At 40.6% G+C, this 20598-nt stretch overlaps 1 long non-coding RNA gene across 5 annotated transcripts in view; it reads right to left on the bottom strand.

The window, feature by feature from the left end:
• Positions 1–230: 230 nt before the first annotated feature.
• The window catches only part of LOC140729081 (uncharacterized), a 136404-nt gene continuing 116036 nt past the window's right edge, over positions 231–20598 (bottom strand). For 3 of the 5 annotated variants that reach the window (XR_012099259.1, XR_012099262.1, XR_012099260.1), the window contains 2 exons: positions 20157–20348; positions 19020–19781 (listed from right to left, as the gene is read on the bottom strand). This is a non-coding gene — a long non-coding RNA (uncharacterized lncRNA). Of the gene's footprint in view, positions 783–5490; positions 5682–19019; positions 19782–20156; positions 20349–20598 lie in introns of those variants that run through there. The other 2 variants (XR_012099263.1, XR_012099261.1) reach the window with 2 other exon arrangements.

Genomic DNA, 20598 nt, shown 5'->3' with positions numbered 1-20598 from the left:
GCAACACTTAGTGGCTAATTGCAGCACCACTCCCAATAAAATTTGTGACATTACATCATACAAGACTTTGTGAAGAAGTCTCAGTGGAGTCTTCTTCCTTTAAGGTACCCAGGAATTACCATTTTCCAATTTAATTTACTGATTGAATACATTTGCTAGTAACTCTTGAAACGCCATTTGAAAAAATGCCTGAAGGAAATAAATGGGGAAAGATCGGAGATTGAAAAATATTTAAAAAAAAACATTTTAAAATGACTATGTGGATGGTTATGTGGCACAGATGGAGGGAGCCAACTGATCTGCTGTAATCTGTTCAGCTCTTAAGCATAAAGAAGGCAGAGAATGGAAATACAGTTGTCTTTGACCAGTGTGGAAGATGAATAAGGACAATCTCCTTTCTCAAAATGGTCCATCTTAGATCCTTGAAATTTTGCTCTTTTTGTTGCTTTTCTTCTGTTAGCTGGGTTATGCCTTTTAGACATCATCTAGTTTTCTGAAGTATCTGTGGTTTTAGTAGATTCTCCTACTGGGAATAAAAACTGGTAGCTAATCCCTTCGGTGATTGCATTTGGATTTACTGCTACATTAAGCACAGACCTTACTGCCACCTTTATACAGATTGTGGGTAAAGCTCGGGATCTTGGAAGATTTCACTCTTGTCCTTCTGTTTGATTCTGTAAGGGCAACTCTGAAAAGCTGTTGAAAACCACGGAGTAGCAGTAGTTGCAAAAATTGAGATAAAGACAGAATGCACTGGAGATACTCAGCAGATCAGGCAGCATCTGTGGAGAGAGAAAAAGAGTTAAAGGTTCAGGTTGATGATTGTTTGCCAGAACTGAAAAGCAGGAATTCAGAATTTATTTTTCTAAGCTCCATGTACCTATCCAAAAGTCTCTTTAAAGACCCTATCGTATCCGCTTCCACCACCGTTGCTGGCAGCTCATTCCATGCACTCACCACTCTCTGCGTAAAAAACTTACCCCTGACATCTCCTCTGTATCTACTCCCCAGCACCTTAAACCTGTGTCCTCTTGTGGCAACCATTTCTGCTCTGGGAAGAAGCCTCTGACTATCCACATGATCAATGCCCCTCATCATCTTATACACCTCTATCAGGTCACCTCTCATCCTCTGTTGCTGCAAGGAGAAAAGGCTGAGTTCACTCAACCTGTTTTCATAAGGCATGCTCCCCAATCCAGGCAACATCCTTGTAGATCTCTTCTGCACCCTTTCTATGGCTTCCACATCCTTCCTGTAGTGAGGTGACCAGAACTGAGCACAGTACTCCAAGTGGGGTCTGACCAGGGTCCTATATAGCTGAAACATTATCCCTTGGCTCCTAAATTCAATTCCAGCATTAATGAAGGTCAATACACCATATGCCTTCTTAACTACAGAGTCAACCGGTGCAGCTGCTTTGAGTGTCCTATAGACTCGGACCCCAAGATCCCTCTGATACTCCACACTGCCAAGAGTCTTACCATTAATACTATGTTCTGCCATCATATTTGACCTACCAAAATGAACTATCTCACACTTATCTGGATTGAACTCCGCACCATCCACAACACCGCCAACCTTTGTGTCATCAGCAAACTTACTAACCCATCAGTCTACTTCCTCATCCAGGTCATTTATAAAAATCACAAAGAGTAAGGATCCCAGAACAGATCCCTGAGGCTCATCACTGGTCACTGACCTCCATGCAGAATATGACCCATCTACAACCACTCTTTGCCTTCTGTGGGCAAGCCAGTTCTGCATCCACAAAGCAATATCCCCTTGGATCCCATGCCTCCTTACTTTCTTAATAAGCCTTAGATGGGGTACTTTATCAAATGCCATGCTGAAATCCATATACACTACATCTACTGCTCTTCCTTCATCTATGTGTTTAGGCACATCCTGAAAAAATTAAATCAGGCTCGTAAGGCACAACTTGACCTTGACAAACCCATGCTGACTATTCCTAATCATATTATACCTCTCCAAATGTTCATAACTCATGCCTCTTAGGATCTTCTCTATCAACTTCCCAACCACTGAAGTAATACTCACTGGTCTATAATTTCCTGGGCTATCTCTACTCCCTTTCTTGAATAAAGGAACAACATCCACAACCCACCAATCCTCCAGAACCTCTCCCATCCCCAATGATGATTCAAAGATCATTGCCAGAGGCTTAACAATCTCCTCCTTCACTTCCTACAGTAAGCTGGGGTACACCTCAGCCGGTCACAGTGACTCATCCAACATGATGCTTTTGAAAAGTGCCAAGCACATCCTCTTTCTTAATATCTACATGCTCAAGCTTTTCAGTCTGCTGCAAGTCATCACTACAATCACCAAGATCCTTTTCCATAGTGAATACTGAAGTAAATTACTCATTAAGTACCACTGCTATTTCCTCCGGTTCCATACACACTTTCCCACTGTCACACTTGATATCACTTTTTTTCCCCCAGGTAAACTAGTTACTCTAGCAACTTCACTGTAATGTGTGCAATCTTCTTCCAACTACATGTGTCATAATTTTATCCTGAGAATGTGTAACTCCACTGTTTAAACATCTACTAACTGATGTTAGTTTACAATGCTTTCAAAAATGTTCACTGATCCAGAGTTAGCCAGTACAGAAGCAGCTCCTTTAGTTCTTTGTGCTTATGCTGTCCCTCAAATATCTATCTATACTGATGGAATACAATCTCATAGATGTAATGAGAGGAGAGTCAAATAGATTTTAATGTGGGGAATTCTCACTTCAGTAAGAGGAATCAAAAATCAGATTATTATCTGAATGAAGAGTGACTGACTGGGAGGATATTTATAAATCAAAATAACTGACTCATTTTGAAAAAGGAACTGAAAATATGCATCCTAATGGGTCTTTTTAATTTAATTTGCATTTGAATTCCCATTAATTTTTTATGTTTCTTTGACTGATTTGTTTTCCTTGAACAATGCAATCAAAGGATGCACTGTTAAATCTGGCATACTATTTGAATATTGAGCTTACTTATTGCACACATAGTTGTTCGTAATTGATAATTGATTTATTATTGTCACATGTAATGAGAAGCAATGAGAAGCATTTTTATTTTACATGCCATGCCAGCAGATAATTTCATGCAAATATGCTTCAAGGTCTACAACAAGGAACAAAACAAATGTAGAATATGGTTATAGAGAAAGTGCAGTATAAGTAGACAAATAAAGTACAAAGGACAGCATGAGGTTGAGAGATTACAAAGTTATTTATATTGTATAGAGGTCCCATTCAAGAGTTAGGAAACTGAGATAGAAGCAGTCCCTGAGCCAAATGGTATCTAATCTCTCAAGGTTTTGTATCCTCTGCTTAACACAAGGGGCAATAAGTGAGAATAACCAGACTGGGTGTCATTTTTGATTATATCAGCTGCTTTCCTGAGGCAGCAGGAAGAATAAATTGAGCCAACGGAGGGAGGCTGCCTTGTGTAATGGACAACACTCTGTAATTTTTTTCCAAAAAGTTGAAATGTTCTCTGTAGCAAGAATTTAAAAGCCATGTGAAACCACTTGAATATTTTGAAACTGAGTTTTAATGCTGACACTCCGAAATGAATACGTGTTGCCCCAATATCTTCAATACTGTTCTAACTTTCTCCAATCTTGAGGAATGATTCAGCTGCAAGGATGATTAATAGTACCACCATATTATTACAGAAGAAGTTAATATTGCTAACATAACACCATAAGAGCAAAAGATATAGGAGCAGAATTAGGCTATTTGGCTCATCGAGTCTATGCTGCCAATTCATCATGGCTGATCCAATTTTCCTTCCAGCCCCAATCTCCCACCTTCTCCCTGTATCCCTTCATGCCCTGACAAATCAGGTAGTTATCAACCTCTTCCTTAAGTATGCATAAAGACTCGGCCTCCACAGCTGCATGTGGCAAAGAATTCCACAGATTCACCACTCTTTGGCTAAAGAAATTCCTCCTCATCTCCATTCTAAAAGGATGCTCCACTATTCTGGTGTTCTCTGGTCTTAGACTCTCCCACAGTAGGAAACATTCTCTCCACATCCACTCTATCAAGCATTTGATAGGTTTCAGTGAGGTCACCCCTCATTCTTCTGTATTTTAGTGAATACAGGCCCAGATCCATCAAATCCTCTCTATATGACAAGCCATTCAATCCTGGCATAATTTTTGTGAACTTCCTTTGAATTTTCTCTAGTTTCCGCACATTGTTTCTAAGAAAAGGGGCCCAAAACTGCTCACAATACTCCAAGTGAGGCCTCACCAGTGCTTTATAAAGTCTCAACATTACGTCCTTGCTTTTATGCTGTAGTCCTCTTGAAGTGAATGCTAGCACCATGTTTTCCTTCCTTACCACAGACTCAACCTGCAAATTGACCTTTATGGAAACCTGCTCAGGAACTTCCAAGTCTCTTGTGTGTCAGTTTTTCATATTTTTCCTCTATTTAGAAGATAGTCAATCCTTTCATTTCTTCTACCAAAGTGCATGACCATACACTTCCTGACACGATATTCAACCTGCCATTTTTTGCCCATTCTCCTTATCTGTCTCAGGCCTTCTGTAGACTCTCTACTTCCTCAAACCTACCTGTCTCTCCATCTGTCTTCAAAACGTCTGCAAACTTTGCAACAGAGCCATCAATTCCATCAACCAAATCATTGACATATAACATAAAAAGAATCAGTCTCAACATAATCCCTTATGTAACACCATTAGTCACCAGCAGCCAAATAGAAAAGGCTCTTTTTATTCCCATTCTTTGCTTTCTGGCAATCAGCCTCTACTTTATCTATGCTAGAATATTTATTGTGATACCATGGACTCACAGCTCATTAAGCAGTCTCATATGTGGCACCTTGTCAAAGGCTTTCTGAAAATCCATGTACATAAAATCAAACAATTCTCTTTTGTCTAGTCTCCTTTCTTTTGCCTCTCTCCCTTATTGAAGAGTGGAGTGACATTTGCAATTTTCCAGTCTTCTGGAACCATGCCAGAATCTAGTGATTCTTGAAAGATCATTACTAATGCCTCCACAATCTCTTCAGCTACCTCTTTCAGAACTCTGGATGCACATCATCTGGTCCAGGTGACCTATCTAACTTCAGACCTTTCAGTCAAAAAACCTTCTCTTAGTAATGGTAACTTCACATACTCATGACCCCTGACACCTAAAACTTCCACCACACAGCTGGTGTCTTCCACAGTGATGCAAAATACTTATTCAGTTCATCCATTGTTTCCTTTTCCCCCATTATCTACTCTCCAGCAGTCCAATATACACTCTCACCTCTCGTTTACACTTTATGTATCTGAAGAAACCTTTGGTATCCTCTTTAATATTATGAGCTAGCTTACTTTCATATTCCATCTTTACCTACTTAATGACTTATTTAGTTGCCTTCTGTTGGTTTTTAAAGGTTTCCCAATCCTCTAACTTCCCACTAATATGCCCTCTCTTTGGCTTTTACATTGGTTTTGGCTTCTCTTGTTAGCCATGGTTGTGTCATCTTTCTTTTAGAATACTTCTTCCTCTTTGGGATGTATATATCCTGCGTCTTCCGAATTGCTTCCAGAAATTCCAGCCATTGTTGCTCTGCCGTCATCCCTGCAGGTGTTCTTTTCCAATCAATTCTGGCCAACTCCTCTCTCATGCCTTATACTAGATAAATAATCAGTAGAAAGTAGAAGGTAATTAATTGGTATTTAACCTTAAAGAAAATAAACATAAAATCATTTTCAATGTCGGGAATGCTTGTGTGCTATATCACATTAAAAAAGAGCTTTTAGTTTAGAATAGCTTTAAAATGAAATTTCACAGAATAGCAATGAATCTTGATAATATCTCCCAAGAAATTAACAAAAGCAAACTTTTACTGCAAATACTTGTACATTAGTTGCAGCTTATACAACTCCAATAGAAACATCAGTGAAAAGTAAATGTTAGAAAGGAAGAATGCAGCAAACATTACTGAAATATGTTAATGCACATTCCTAACAGCAACTTGCACTGATTTAGCTTTAAAGATGCAATCGGTGTATTGATTATGAAGTCATTATTTCTTGCACAAAGTATAATTCTGCATTTAAAACACTGGTGTGGATAACAGTACTCACTCAGTGTTTACAAGGCTAGACTGAAATTTCCCATGACCACAGATGCAAGGAGGTTTAGTACAGAAAGCAGAAAGCTGCTATCTGTGCACTAGCTTTTGCTTCCAGAACATGTACCATAGCAATATCCTGCATGGTATTTAAAAAATGAATTTGTATATAGGTGATAGACACTCAACTCAGTTGAAAACCTTATCCATTTTAGTTTGCTAAACCTCAAATGCAGCCAACCAACTTCTCAAGGACAGAGTACTAACATGTACAGATGTAGATTTTCATTCCTTCTTATTTTAAATAATATTTTCAACATTTTCTTTCTATTCCTTTGATCTTTTACTCTAAAACCACAACATTCTTTCATTATATTTGGACACATGATATGATACTGCATTATTCCTTCAAAGTCATTACTCCTTGTTTAGAAATTTCTTGTTCTTCATGAGGATTTCTTCAAAACTAACTGATTACAGAGAAATGAACGGATTACGGAAACCCTTTGTGAGCCTATAAAGCACTTAGACAGAACAGTATTCCATTCTCATTGGGTTCAGTGCAAACTCTCAGAATAAAGGATTGTTTGTTTTGAGAACAAAAGTCAGTCCGGTAAGTTCAGGATAGATTTTGACAGCAGTCATGAAGAAAGAAAAAATAGCATTGTTGCAAATAACAATTATTACATGATTGGGAAACTGTAAGCATCATGGTGTGCGCTTGCTGAGCTGGACCCAAGTGTGGAGGAACAGCAGGCTTTCTCTGTCATAGAGGTGGCTAGCACTGACTCAACTCAGGAGCGGCAGATGGCACACTGGACCCAAGAGCAGAGGAATGGCAGAATCCCCATGAAGAGACAGAAACAAATGTTACCATCGGAATATCAACAGAGTCACGGAGGGATGACTACATGAGCCAAATCATTCTCTCCAGCACCATGACTCCACTAAGGTACTAAACGAGAGTCCTCTTTAAATAATCATAGAGTGCAGGAAACGTGTGCCAGTCACAATTAACTGGACAAGATTAAACTGAAAGCACAGAGCTTAGCGGCTCTAGTTTAGATAACAATTAGCAAATACAAGCGCTCAAGAAACATGGATCAACATTTTATGTCAAGCCGCAGAGGCCCTCAGGGTCACGACAGTAAGACTGACATTTCAAAGAAAGGATATGTTCATCAAAGGAAAATAATCCAGAAATGGACAAATCATTTTTGTGCTATGAGCACAAGAAAGTACTTGCAAGTGATTTGTCGAATTTCTCTAAGACTTTTATGCAGATGCATAGATAGGAAAGGTTTAGTAGGGTATGGGGCAAATATTGGGTGAATGGGCTAGCTTAGATGGGCATTTTCATCAGCATGCATGAGTTGTGCTGAAGGACCTGTTTCTGTTGATACTCCAATACTGTTGTCATGGTGGAAGACAAGTAATATGTTCCTAAGATAATCAGCAACAACGTTAATTTTAAATCTAACCAAGTACCATACAATAGGATCAAAATATATCTTAAGGGAAGAATGTTAATTGATACCAGCTTTAAAATCAGCATGTGTTAAAAAGGATAAAAGCAATATCTTATAAGGGAAAAGCAGCTCTAAGTGATTAACCTTGATACCACAATTATTCTCGTGAGACCAAACATGTACAACTAGACTAAGTATGGAAACTTACTCCTAAACAGAGGCTACAGTCAGCTGCTTGGTGATTGCAGTTCTATTTTAGATTCTTATTAAATAATGCTAATTAATAGTTCCAAAAATCCCTAAATTTGAGAATACATTAGTGAACTTCAAACAATAGAGAAAAAATGTGAATTCATGGGCAAATGGAATACTCAAATAGACAGTAGAGTAAATATCATGAAGATGAATTTCTGTGGGATTTATATATTTGAGGGTCTTTTTGGATTCTTTGATTCCTCAGCCAAATTCCAACCCAATTTCAAGATATCAAGTTCACATGGTGGCAAGAAGATTCTGTTAAGTTAAACAATAATTCCTCTTTAAAAGTCAAAGATGCACACACCTAATATTTTAATTCAGAAAGCTATCACCTAAAAATATATATTTCATCTTGAATAGACTTATGAAAAGAAGCATTGACAGGTAAATAACATTTTAATGAATCAGGCCACACAACATGCAGAATATCAAAACCTCTGGGTATTACTTAAGTAATATTTTGAAGACAAAATGAGATCCAATAAGAGAAAATGATATATTAAGATTCCAAATGTAATTTATTTGGGAGACAATCACAGCTAAGTGTCTCCTACTGGATCCTAGAAGGGTTAAAATATTTTCAGATATGAAGCCCTATCCAAAGCAAAAGCAGTAATTGGCATATCAATGGATATGCCAAGATATTGTTTGGAAGTTTTTCTAAGCAAGTATCAGAATATCACGCCATCCAATGGAAAAACTATCTCTTTCAATGCCTCATCAACTGCACAATGCCTTTGAAAAACAAAGCAACTGATTGCAGAATCTCTATGATCAGTTTTACAATACTTTGAGATGAAGCAACAGATAATTGGTTTTGGACTGTGACCTTCCATTATATAAAAAAAATGTGGTTTACAGCTTTCATCTGCTACCAAAAATATAAGCCAATGAAAAAGGCAAGATGATATAGGTAACTCTAAATGGGGTAGGAGGGGTTGGTCAACGTGGAAGCTTCATATTTCAGATGACTGGAAAAATATACCGTAAGATTTTTAAAGCAGCACAATTGAAGATCTGAAAATATATTAAGTCAAACTTAAATGACCAACATGGATCAAGAAAAAGACACTTCCTCTCAACAATCTAAAGATTGAATAAGAGGACAAGGGAACACATGAGGGGTCTGTACCATGGTACAGTAGCACGTAATTGGCTAATAAAGTAGCTGAATAAAACATAGGTTCAAAGGTGGAAATATTATTGTATCCAGGTGTGAGTAGATTACACAAAAAATACATGTAAGACAGCCAGACGCAGAACTAGACAAAGAAATACTGGAGATTAAGTCTGAATGTCAAAAGTTATGGCCAGAGATCGAAACATAGAAGCATAGAAAATCTTGCAGTACATCACAGGCCCTTTGGCCCACAATACTGTGCCAAACATATACCTACTTTAGAAATTACCTAGGGTTACCCATTGCCCTCTGGTTTTCTAAGCTCCATGTACCTATCTAGAAGCCTCTTAGAAGACCACAGTCTTCACCACAGTCGCTGGCAGCTCATTCCATGCAGTCACTACTCTCTGCGTAAAAAACTTAGCTCTGACATCACCTCTGTACTTACTTAAAAGCTTCTTAAATCTGTGCCCTCTTGTGTTAGCCATTTCAGCCCTGGGAAAAAGCTTCTGACTATCCTTACGATCAATGCCTCTCATCATCTTATACACTTCTATCAGGTCATATCTCATCCTCTGCCTCTCCAAGGATAAAAGGCCAAGTTCACTCAACCTATTCTTATAAGGCATGCTCCCCAATCCAGGCAACATCCTTGTAAATCTCCTCTGCTCCCTTTCTATTGTTTCCATATCCTTCCTATGGTGAGGTGGCCAGAACTGAGCACAGCACTTCAAGTGGGGTCTGACCATGGTTCTATACTGCTGTAACATTACCTTTCAGCTCCAGAACTCAATCCCACGGTTGATGAAGGCCAATGCACCATATGCCTTCTTAACCTACGCAACAGCTCTGAGTGCCCTATGGACACAGACCCCAAGATCCCTCTGATCCTCCACACTGCAAAGAATCTTACCATTAATGCTATATTCTGCCATCATATTTGACCTACTAAAATGAACCTCACACTTATCTGGGTTGATCTCCATCTGCCACTTCTCAGCCCAGTTTTGCATCCTACCAATGTCCTGCTGTAACCTCTGACAGCCTTGCACACTATCCATGACACCTCCAACCTTAGTATCATCAGCAAATTTACTAACCCATCCCTCAACTTCCACATCCAAGTTAGTTATAAAAATCACAAAGAGTAGGGGTCCCAGAACTGATCCCTGAGGCACACCACTGGTCACCAAACTCCATGCAGAAAATGACCCGTCTACAACCACTCTTTGCCTTCTGTGGCCAAGCCAGTCCTGGATCCACAAAGCAATGTCCCCTTGGATCCTGTGCCTCCTTATTTTCTGAATAAGCCTTACATAGGGTACCTTATCAAATGCCTTGCTGAAATCTATATGCACTACATCTACTGCACTACCTTCATTAATATGTTTAGTTTCATCCTCAAAAAAATTCAACCAGGCTAGTAAGGCATGACCCGCCTTTGACAAAGCCATGCTGACTAGTCCTAATTCCTGGAAAAAGGCTACTACAATTGAACGCCGGCACCCTGTGATGGAGGAGGTGCGCCACCAAGAAGAAGCAGCCATATTTGCCAAAGCAATATCCCAAGCCAAGCAAGGCTGCTGGATGAGGTGAGAGGGTGTTGAGAGGAGGAAAATCACATGGAGTGAGCTGCGGATCATGGAGTCAAATAGATTGAGCTTTATCATCAGAGCAATATATGATGTCTTACCCTCTCCTACAAACCTAACTCTTTGTCTGGGAGAGGATCCAGTCCGTCCTCTGTGCACAGTTCCGGCATCCCTCAAGCACATCTTGGTTAGTTGCAAGACCAGCCTAATACAAGGCAGATACACTGGTGACACAACCAAGTGCTGAGGTGTTTGGCAGCTGAGCTTGAGTGTAGGAGAGTAACCACCAACGCAAGGCCTCTCAATGCCCAGACAATGGTCCCACAACTACCGTTCTTCATCCGGGAAGGAGAGAAACAGGGGGCTAACCCCTTGCCTCATGACTCATGCCCACTGAGTGCAGCCAGGGACTGGGAAATGCGTGTCGATTTAGGCCAGAAACTTACCTTCCCATCTGAAATTGCAACGACCAACCTGCGGCCTGACCTGGTCCTTTGGTCCAACCCCTGTCTTTATCACTGAGCTGACGGTCCCCTGGGAAAGGCTGTGATATGCCAACCTTGCGGTTAAAGCAGAGGAGCGAGGCTGGAACGTAAAAGGTGGGGTGCAGGAGCTTTGTAGCCAGTTCCACCGTAAGGCTGCTGAGGGAAGTGGGAGTCAGAGGTCAGGCCCATAGGAAGGCAATCAAAGCACTTGCTAATGCCACCGAAATGAGCAGTCACTGGCTGTGGCTGAAAAGAAGGGATGCTGTCTGGGCTGCCAAGTGACCACCTAGAGACTAACCATGTGACACACACCCAGGTCTGATCAGCCTGTGGTGGGCCTGCCTCGGCAGAGGGCGTCTTGTGACAAAAGGCCAAAACACCCAGTGATGTTGAGGTGTTGAGTCTGTGGTGGCCAGTGCTGTCATGTTTGCTGTTGTGTGCTGGGGTAGCAGACACCAACAGAATCAACAAACTCACTCTTAAGGCCAGTGATGTTGTGGGGATGGAACTGGACTCTCTGACGGTGGTGTCTGAAAAGAGGATGCTGTCCAAGTTGCATGCCATCTTGGACAATGACTCCCATCCAATCCATAATGTACTGGTTAGGCACAGGAATACATTCAGCCAGAGACTCATTCCACCGAGTTGTAACACTGAGCGTCATAGGAAGTCATTCTTACCTGTGGCCATCAAACATAACAACTCCTCCCTCGGAGTGTCAGACACCCTGAGCCAATAGGCTGGTCCTGGACGTATTTTGCCAATAGGCTGGTCCTGGACGTATTTCCACTTGGCATGATTAACTTATTATTATTTAATTATTTATGGTTTTATATTGCTATATTTGTTCACTAATCGTGGTGCAGCTGTAATGAAACCCAATTTCCCTCGGGATCAACAAAGTATATCTGTCTGTCTGTCTGTCTGTCTGTACACAACTGAAGATGTGTCGTAATGGTGGTAACATCATCTAGTGGTCATCGTTAAGAACTACTTCCACTCAAGTCAAGTGCAGTGAAGAAACTTCAGGAATTGTAACATCCAGTCCTATTAATCAAACTGCCTCTCCAAATGTTCATAAATCCTGATTTTCAAGATCTTCTCCATCAACTTATCAACTACTGAAGTAAGACTCACTATCTCTACTCCCTTTCTTCAATAAGGGAAAAACATCTGCAACCCTCCAGTCCTCCAGAACCTCTCCCATTCCTATTGATGATGCGAAGATCATTGTCAGAGGCTTAGCAATCTCCTCCCTTACCTCCCACAGTAGCCTGGGGTATATCTTTTCCGGTCCCAGTGACTTATCCAACCTGATGCTTTCCAAAAACTCCAGCATGTCCTCTTTCTTAATGTATATGTGCTCACGCTTTTCAGTCTGCTGTAAGTCATCAAGGTCCTTTTCTGCAGTGAATACTGAAGCAAAATATTCATTAAGTACCTCTTCGATCTCCTCTGGTTCCATACACACTTTTTGACTGTCAGACTTGATTGGTCCTATTCTCTCACATCTTATCCTCTTGCTCTTCACATATTTGTAGAATGTCTGGACTAAATTTTCAACAGCCCTTGTACACCATGGATCCTGTATCATATTATCCTTTCCCTTTCTCATTGGAATGTACCTATGCAGAACACCACGCAAATATCCCCTGAACATTTGCCACATTTCTGCCGTACAGTTTCCTGAGAACATCTGTTTCCAATTTATGCTTCCAACTTCCTGCCTGACAGCTTCATATTTCCCCTTACTCCAATTATGCACTTTCCTGACGTCTGTTCCTATCTCTCTCCAATACTATGGCAAAGGAGATAGAATTGTGATCACTATCTCCAAAATGCTCTCGCACTGAGAGACCTGACACCTGACCAGGTTCATTTCCCAATGCCAGGTCAAGTACAGCCTCTCCTCTTGTAGGTGTATCTACATATTGTGTTAGAAAATCTTCCTGAACACACCTAACAAACTCCACCCCATCTAAACCCCTTACTCTAGGGAGATGGCAATCAATATTGGGAAAATGAAAATTTCCCTCCAAGACTACCCTGTTATTATTACACCTTTCCAGAATCTGTCTCCCTATCTGCTCCTCAATGTCACTGTTACTATTGGCTGGTCAATTAAAAACACCCAGTGGAGTTATTGACCCCTTGCTGTTCCTAACTTCTACCCACAAAGACTCAGTAGACAATCACTTCATGACTTCCTCCTTTTCTGCAGCCATGACACTATCTCTGATCAGCAGTGCCACACCCCCATCTCTTTTGCTTCCCTCCCTGTCCTTTCAGAAAGATCTAAAGTCTGGCACTCTAATAGCCATTTCAGTCCCTGAGCCATCAAAGTCTCTGTAATGGCCACAATATCATAGCTCCAAGTACTGATCCACGCTCTAAGTTCATCCACTTTGTTCTGTATGAGAGATTATTCATTTATTGACTTCTGCCAGGAAAACCTGGTGGCACCAAGTAGGGAAGCAATCATATTGCAGAGGTGCTATTGTGTGTGACCAGCCATGTCTTTAACTTTTCAAGGAAGCTAACTTGTAAGACTGCCGAAATTGCAAACATTTGCATTTGCAAAATTCCTATTGTTAGAAAGCTAAATAAATTAATTGTGAATTTTGCAAATGACTAAACTAGTGCCAGTGTGCGCAATCAGTGGAAATAACAATAGGGAAAGGCTTCAAAGGGGTTGCTGACACATGATCACACACTCCTGTGATTTACCTGTCTGGGAACCTAACCAAAAGTTCATCCATGATCAAAAGATACGATCAAAAGATACTTGTTGAAATACCAATCTCAAATCTTAATGGTGGGTGAAACACAAAAGTGGAAATCACACAGAGTTCAGAGAGAATGAAGACATCCAAAATAAATCAGGTGTCAAACCAGATCGAGAAAGATTAGACTTCTTGCAAATATCAGCTTGTAGTAAACCAAACTATTTTGATGTTTGTGTGATAGAATTATTTTTATATGAGCACTTTGAAGCTATGAATAGCATACTTTCAGATTTTATCAAGTTGCATATCTTTTTACTATATCATCGTATTAAATATATTTCAACACAGCATGTTATGACTGTTTAAATTACATCAATGTGATGTAAGTTCAATGAAAAGAAAGGTGAAGTGCAAAACTGAAAAATAACTTTACAAGCCTAATTAAGAAAGTATGGATGACATCAATCCTTTAAAATTAAAGCAGCAGTGGAACATGCAATGGACCACCCTGTATTCATGATGAATTCATTATCAGTTAAACTATTGATTAGGTTCCCCTGCAAAAAAGATTAATACTTCCTGTGTGAAATAATACTGCATGAAAAAAGACAACATCGCTACAACATTAAGTAAAATAATACAGTCCTTGCCATCTAATTCACAACTAACTGCTAAAAAGACCTGTGGTCTACAGAGCAACTAGTGAAACAAGATAAATTATGTTGATGCAAGGAAACTAGACTATATAACTAAGTGTGTTAACTTGCTATGTAGCATTTGTGGATATCAATATAGATTTGCAGCTTTAGTTTATTGAGACAAAACCCTTAGAACTGGTGTAAAGCGGTCTCTAAACTGACTTTGATGATAACTGAGTTATCCTGAGTGGAATAATGGATTTAGTTTGAGCAACATTTTCTTGGAGTGAGATGAGCTCATTGAAATTTACAATATTCTTGTAAAGTTTTACAGTGTGGGTGCTTAAAGAGATGGTTAGTGATCCTGAAACTACTGATCAAAATTCTCAAGATAAGTTATCTAAAATTGGAGTGATTAGTGTTGTTAATCTGATGGTAAATTCTGTGCACAAATAGATTTGAGTGTTCAACGATCGAGTATTTTTTTCCAGGAAGTAGGTTTGAGGTGTAAAATCTTCTGGAAAGGGACAAGGAGTTGATGCAATTTGTTGTGTTTTTTTTTGCTTTGTTGCATTGTTGGGGGGTCGGTGGCTGTACACATTCAATAATGTCCTTTACTTTGGGTGAAACAATACTGTAATTCAGACAAACGTTGAATCTTCTTGATGTAGTCTCAATAATCCACACTTCTCTTTCACTACGTTTAAGCATACCTTGTCTAATGGGTGTGACTGACATATTAGAAGTCATAGCACCATGTACGGTGAGGAGTCAATGTCCCTGCAAGTTCTCAGCTGATTCAGAACTCATGAAGTCTCATGATACTGAGCAGAAAACATTTAGCTAATAATAACCATTGTTTCTCCTCAGCTAATGAAGCAGACTCCTCATTGTTGAACAGTACTCAGTATTGAAACTAATAATTTATTTGTTTATCATTGTCACATGTAACAAGATATAACGAAAAGCTTGTCATGACAACTGTCTATAGAGATCAAATCAGTGCACTGAGCTAGAATAAGGTAAAACAATAACAATGCAGAATAAAGTGTAAAAACTACAAAAATGTCTCGGTCCAAAATGTTGACTGTACTCTTTTCCATAGATGCTGCCTGGCCTGCTGAGTTCCTCCAGTATTTTGTGTGTGTTGCTTAGATTTTTAGCATCTGCAGATTTTCTCCTGTTTGAAAAACATGCGATGCAAGTAAACAATGCAAGATTATAATGAGGTAGATTGTGAGATAGAGTGCATCTTATTTTACATTCAAGAGTCTGATAACAATGGATTAGAAGCTGTCCTTGAGCCTGGTGGTATTTGGTTTTGGGCTTTTGCATCTTTTCCTGATGGGAAAAGGTAGAAGGGAGAATGCTTCGGGTGAGTGGAACGTTTGATTTTGTTGGCTGCTTCATGGAGACAGTAAGAAGGATAGACAGAGTTCATAGAGGGAGGTTAGTTCCTGTGATGTGCTGAGCTGTATCCATTAGGCTCTGCAGTTTCTTGTGGTCACATACCAAGCTGTCATATATCCAGCCAAAATGCTTTGTTTGATGGATCAATAAAAATTGGAAACAACAAGGTCAACAACACAAAGAAGATGGTTATTGATTTCAGCAGAACTCACATAGAACCATAGAACATTACAGCACAGAAACAGGCCTTTTGGCCCTTCTTGGCTGTGCCGAACCATTTTTCTTCCTAGTTCCACTGACCTGCACCTGGACCATATCCCTCCAAACCCTTCTCATCCATGTACCTGTCCAAGCTTTTCTTAAATGTTAAAAGTGAGCCTGCATTCACCACTTCAACTGGCAGCTCATTCCACACTCCCACCACTCTCTGTGTGAAGAAGTCCCCGCTAATGTTCCCTTTAAACTTTTCCCTTCTCACCCTTAACCCATGTCCTCTGTTTTTTTTTCTCCCCTAGCCTCAGTGGAAAAAGCCTGTTTGCATTCACTCTATCTATACCCATCATAATTTTATACACCTCTATCAAATCTCCCCCCCATTCTTCTACGCTCCAGGGAGTAAAGACCTAACCTATTCAACCTTTCTCTGTAACTCAGTTTCTCAAGTCCCAGCAACATCCTTGTAAACCTTCTCTGCACTCTTTCAACCTTATTAATATCCTTCCTGTAATTAGGTGACCAAAACTGCACACAATACTGCAAATTCAGCCTCACAAATGTCTTGTACAACCTCACCATAACATTCCAACTCTTATACTCAATACTTTGATTTATAAAGGCCAATGTACCAAAAGCTCTCTTTATAACCTTAGGGAATTATGTATCTGTATTCCCAGATCCCTCTGTTCTACTGCACTCCTCATTGTCCTACCATTTACCTTGCATGTTCTACCTTGGTTTGTCCTTCCAAAGTGCAATATCTCACATTTGCCTGCATTAAACTCCATCTGCCATTTGTCAGCCCATTTTTCCAGCTGGTCCAAATCCCTCTGCAAGCTTTGAAAACCTTCCTCACTGTCCACTACACCTCCAATCTTTACATCATCAGCAAATTTGCTGATCCAATTTACCACAAAATCATCCAGATCATTGATATAGATGACAAATAACAATGGACCCAGCACTGATCCCCGTGGCACACCACTAGTCACAGGCTTCCACTCAGAGAAGCAATGCTCGACTACCACTCTTTGGCTTCTCCCATCGAGCCAATGTCTAATCCAATTTACTACCTCACCATGTATACCTAGCGACTGAATCATCATAACTAACCTCCCATGTGGGACCTTGTCAAGGGCCTTGCTGAAGTCCATACGTTCGGATGCTATTCATAGACTTCAGTTCAGCATTCAACACAATCATCCCTCAGAAACTGATTGGAAAACTGAGCCTACTGGGCCTGAACACCTCCCTCTGCAACTGGATTCTAGATTTCCTGACTGGGAGACCTCAGTAAGTCCAGATCGGGAGCAGCATCTCCAACACCATCACACTGAGCACAGGGGCCACCCAGGGCTGTATGCTCAGTCCACTGCTGTTCACTTTGCTGACCCATGTCTGGGCTGCAACACACAGCTCAAACCACATCATCAATTTCGCTGATGACACGACTGTGGTGGGTCTCATCAGCAAGAACAATGAGTCAGCTTACAGAGAGGAGGTGCAGCGGCTAACGGACTTGTGCAGAGGCAACAACCTGACTCTGAATGTGAACAAAACAAAAGAGATGGTTGTTGACTTCAGGAGGGCACAGAGCGACCACTCCCCACTGAACATCAACGGGTCCTCGGTAGAGATTGTTAAGAGCACCAATTTCTTGGTGTTCACCTGGTGGAGAATCTCACCTGGTCCCTCAACACCAGCTCCATAGCAAAGAAAGCCCAGCAGCATCTCTACTTTCTGCAAAGGCTGAGGAAAGTCCATCTCCCACCCCCCATCCTCATCACATTCTACAGGGGTTGTATTGAGAGCATCCTGAGCAGCTGCATCACTGCCTGGTTCGGAAATTGCACCATCTTGGATCGCAAGACCCTGCAGCGGATAGTGAGGTCAGCTGAGAAGATCATCAGTGTCTCTCTTCCCACCATCACTGACATTTACACTACACGCTGCATCCGCAAAGCAAACAGCATTATGAAGGACCCCACGCACCCCTCATACGAACTCTTCTCCTTCCTGCCATCTGGGAAAAGGCACAAAAGCATTTGGTCTCTCACAACCAGACTATGTAACAGTTTCTTCCCCCAAGCTATCAGACTCCTCAACACCCAGAGCCTGGACTGACACCTTGCCCTACTGTCCTGTTTATTATTTATTGTAATGCCTGCACTGTTTTGTGCACTTTATACAGTCCTGGGTAGGTCTGTAGTCTAGTGTAATTGTTTTTTTTTTGTTTTTTACGTAGTTCAGTTTAGTTTTTATATTGTGTCATGTAACACCATGGTCCTGAAAAATGTTGTCTCATTTTTACTATGTACTGTACATAGCAATTATGGTCGAAAGGACAATAAAAGTGATTTGACTTGACTTGACTGGGTGTTGACAACATCCACTGCCTTCCCTTCATCCACTTTCCTGGTAACCTCCTCGACCATCACTCATGCCCTCTTTACTTCGACACAACAGTTGAAACTGTGAACTTTTTCAAATGCCTGGGAGTACATATCTCTCACAACACATCCTACACAACCAAGAAAGCTTACCGGCGTCTCTACTTGCTGAGAAAGCTAATGAGAGCTGGACTACGCACTTCAATACTCATGACATTATACAGATGCACAATAGAGAGCATCCTGACATGCTGCATAGTATGGAAACTGCACTGTGGTGGTCAAGAAGGCTCTACAATGGGTAGTCAAAACTGCTCAATGATTCACTGGCATCATCCTCTACCACTGGAGAGAAGGCTACATGGTATACACACCAGGACCACCAGACTCAAAAATAGTTATTTCCACAAGCTGTAAGGCTGATCAACACCCCCACCCAATAACCCATCCCTCCACACCCCCATCACCACTAATTTATTATTTCCTTTCAGAGTTAATTTATGTACAGACACTTCTGTGCCTAGTGTCACTTCATGGACATAAATCAATCTATATATTTATAAGCTATCTTATGTACTTATATTTATTGTTTTTAATTCAAAGATTGAAAGCATATTTATTATCAAGGAATGTAAAAATTTTACACCTTGCAATTTGTCTGCATACAGGTAGCCATAAAGCAGGAAACTTGAATAATCCAGTTAAAAAAGATCAAAAATCACTGTGTAGAGGGAGAGAGAGAGAAAAAACACCAAACAGGCAAACAATAGAAGCAAGGCAATAGCATTCTAAATAAACTTTGTCCCCATTTGAGCTCCGAGATCTTTAACTTTATCTTTATCTTATTGTGATTTTTTTATATGCTGCATCAGATCTGTAGTAATAACTATTTTGTTTTCCTTTACACTTACGTACTGGAAATGACATTAAACAATCTTGAATCTTGTTGGTCATGACATCAATGTGGCAGGTCCAGGACAGACTATTAGTGATGTTTGGATGTAGGAACATGAAGGTTTCGACCCTCTCAACCTTGATGCTATTGATGTAGATTGGAGCATGTGCACTGCTCCCCTTTCTGAAGTAATTGTCCTTGAGGATAAGGTTGTTGTCATTACATCAGGCCACTAATCTCTCGATCTCCTTCCCATACTCGGACTCATTGTTACTTGAGATATGGCTCACTATGCTGGCGTCATCTGCAAACTTGCAGATGGAGCTACAGAAGAATCTGTCCACACAGTCATGAGTGTACAGGGAACAGATTAGGGAGTTGAGGATGAAATCTTGAGGAGACCCAGTCTTTAGACCAATCGTGGTAGAGATGTTGCTGCCTCTCCTTATTGATTGTGATCTGTTGGTGAGAAAATCAAGGATATAGTTGCAGAAGCAGCCATTAACTCCCAATATCAAGAATTTGAACATTGACTTCTCTAACTTCCGTTAATGCCCTTCCTCCCCTTCTTACCCCATCCCCGATTTATTTATTTTCCCCCCTCCCCTTTTTGTTCTCTCTCTGCCCATCACTCTGCCTGTTCTCCATCTCCCTCTGGTGTTCCCTTCCCCCTTTCTTTCTCCCTAGGCCTCCCATCCCATGATCCTTTCCCTTCTCCAGCTCTGTATCCTTTTTGCCAATCACCTTTCCAACTCTTAGCTTCACCCCACCCCCTCCAGTCTTCTCCTATCATTTTGCATTTCCCCCTCCCCCTCCTACTTTCAAATCTCTTACTATCTTTTCTTTCAGTTATTCCTGACGAAGGGTCTCGACCTGAAACGTTGACAGTGCTTCTTCCTATAGATGCTGCCTGGCCTGTTGTGTTCCACCAGCATTCTGTGTGTGTTGCTTGAATTTCCAGCATCTGCATATTTCCTCGAGTTTGATGATGAGTTTGCTTGGAATAATAACAATCCTGAAGGCAAGCTGTAGTCAGTAAACAATAGTCTGACATAGTCTGACATAATTTAATTGTCTAGATTTTCCAGAGAGGAGTTTAAAACATCTGTTGTAGACCTACTTTGGCGATCAGCAAATTTCAGAGTCAAACTACAGCCTGAAGCAGGGAGAAGTTAAAATTATCTGGAAATATAAAGTAAAAAAGGACACAGTATATACTTTGAGGAGAGACCTAATGACAACAAGAAGAGTGGCTTGATAATACCATCATGGATAG

The sequence above is a fragment of the Hemitrygon akajei genome, chromosome 6, assembly GCF_048418815.1.
Source record: "Hemitrygon akajei chromosome 6, sHemAka1.3, whole genome shotgun sequence".
Classification (NCBI taxonomy): Eukaryota; Metazoa; Chordata; class Chondrichthyes; order Myliobatiformes; family Dasyatidae; genus Hemitrygon; species Hemitrygon akajei.
Note: the sequence above shows the minus strand (reverse complement) of the source record. Positions and strands in the feature narration are given on the sequence as shown.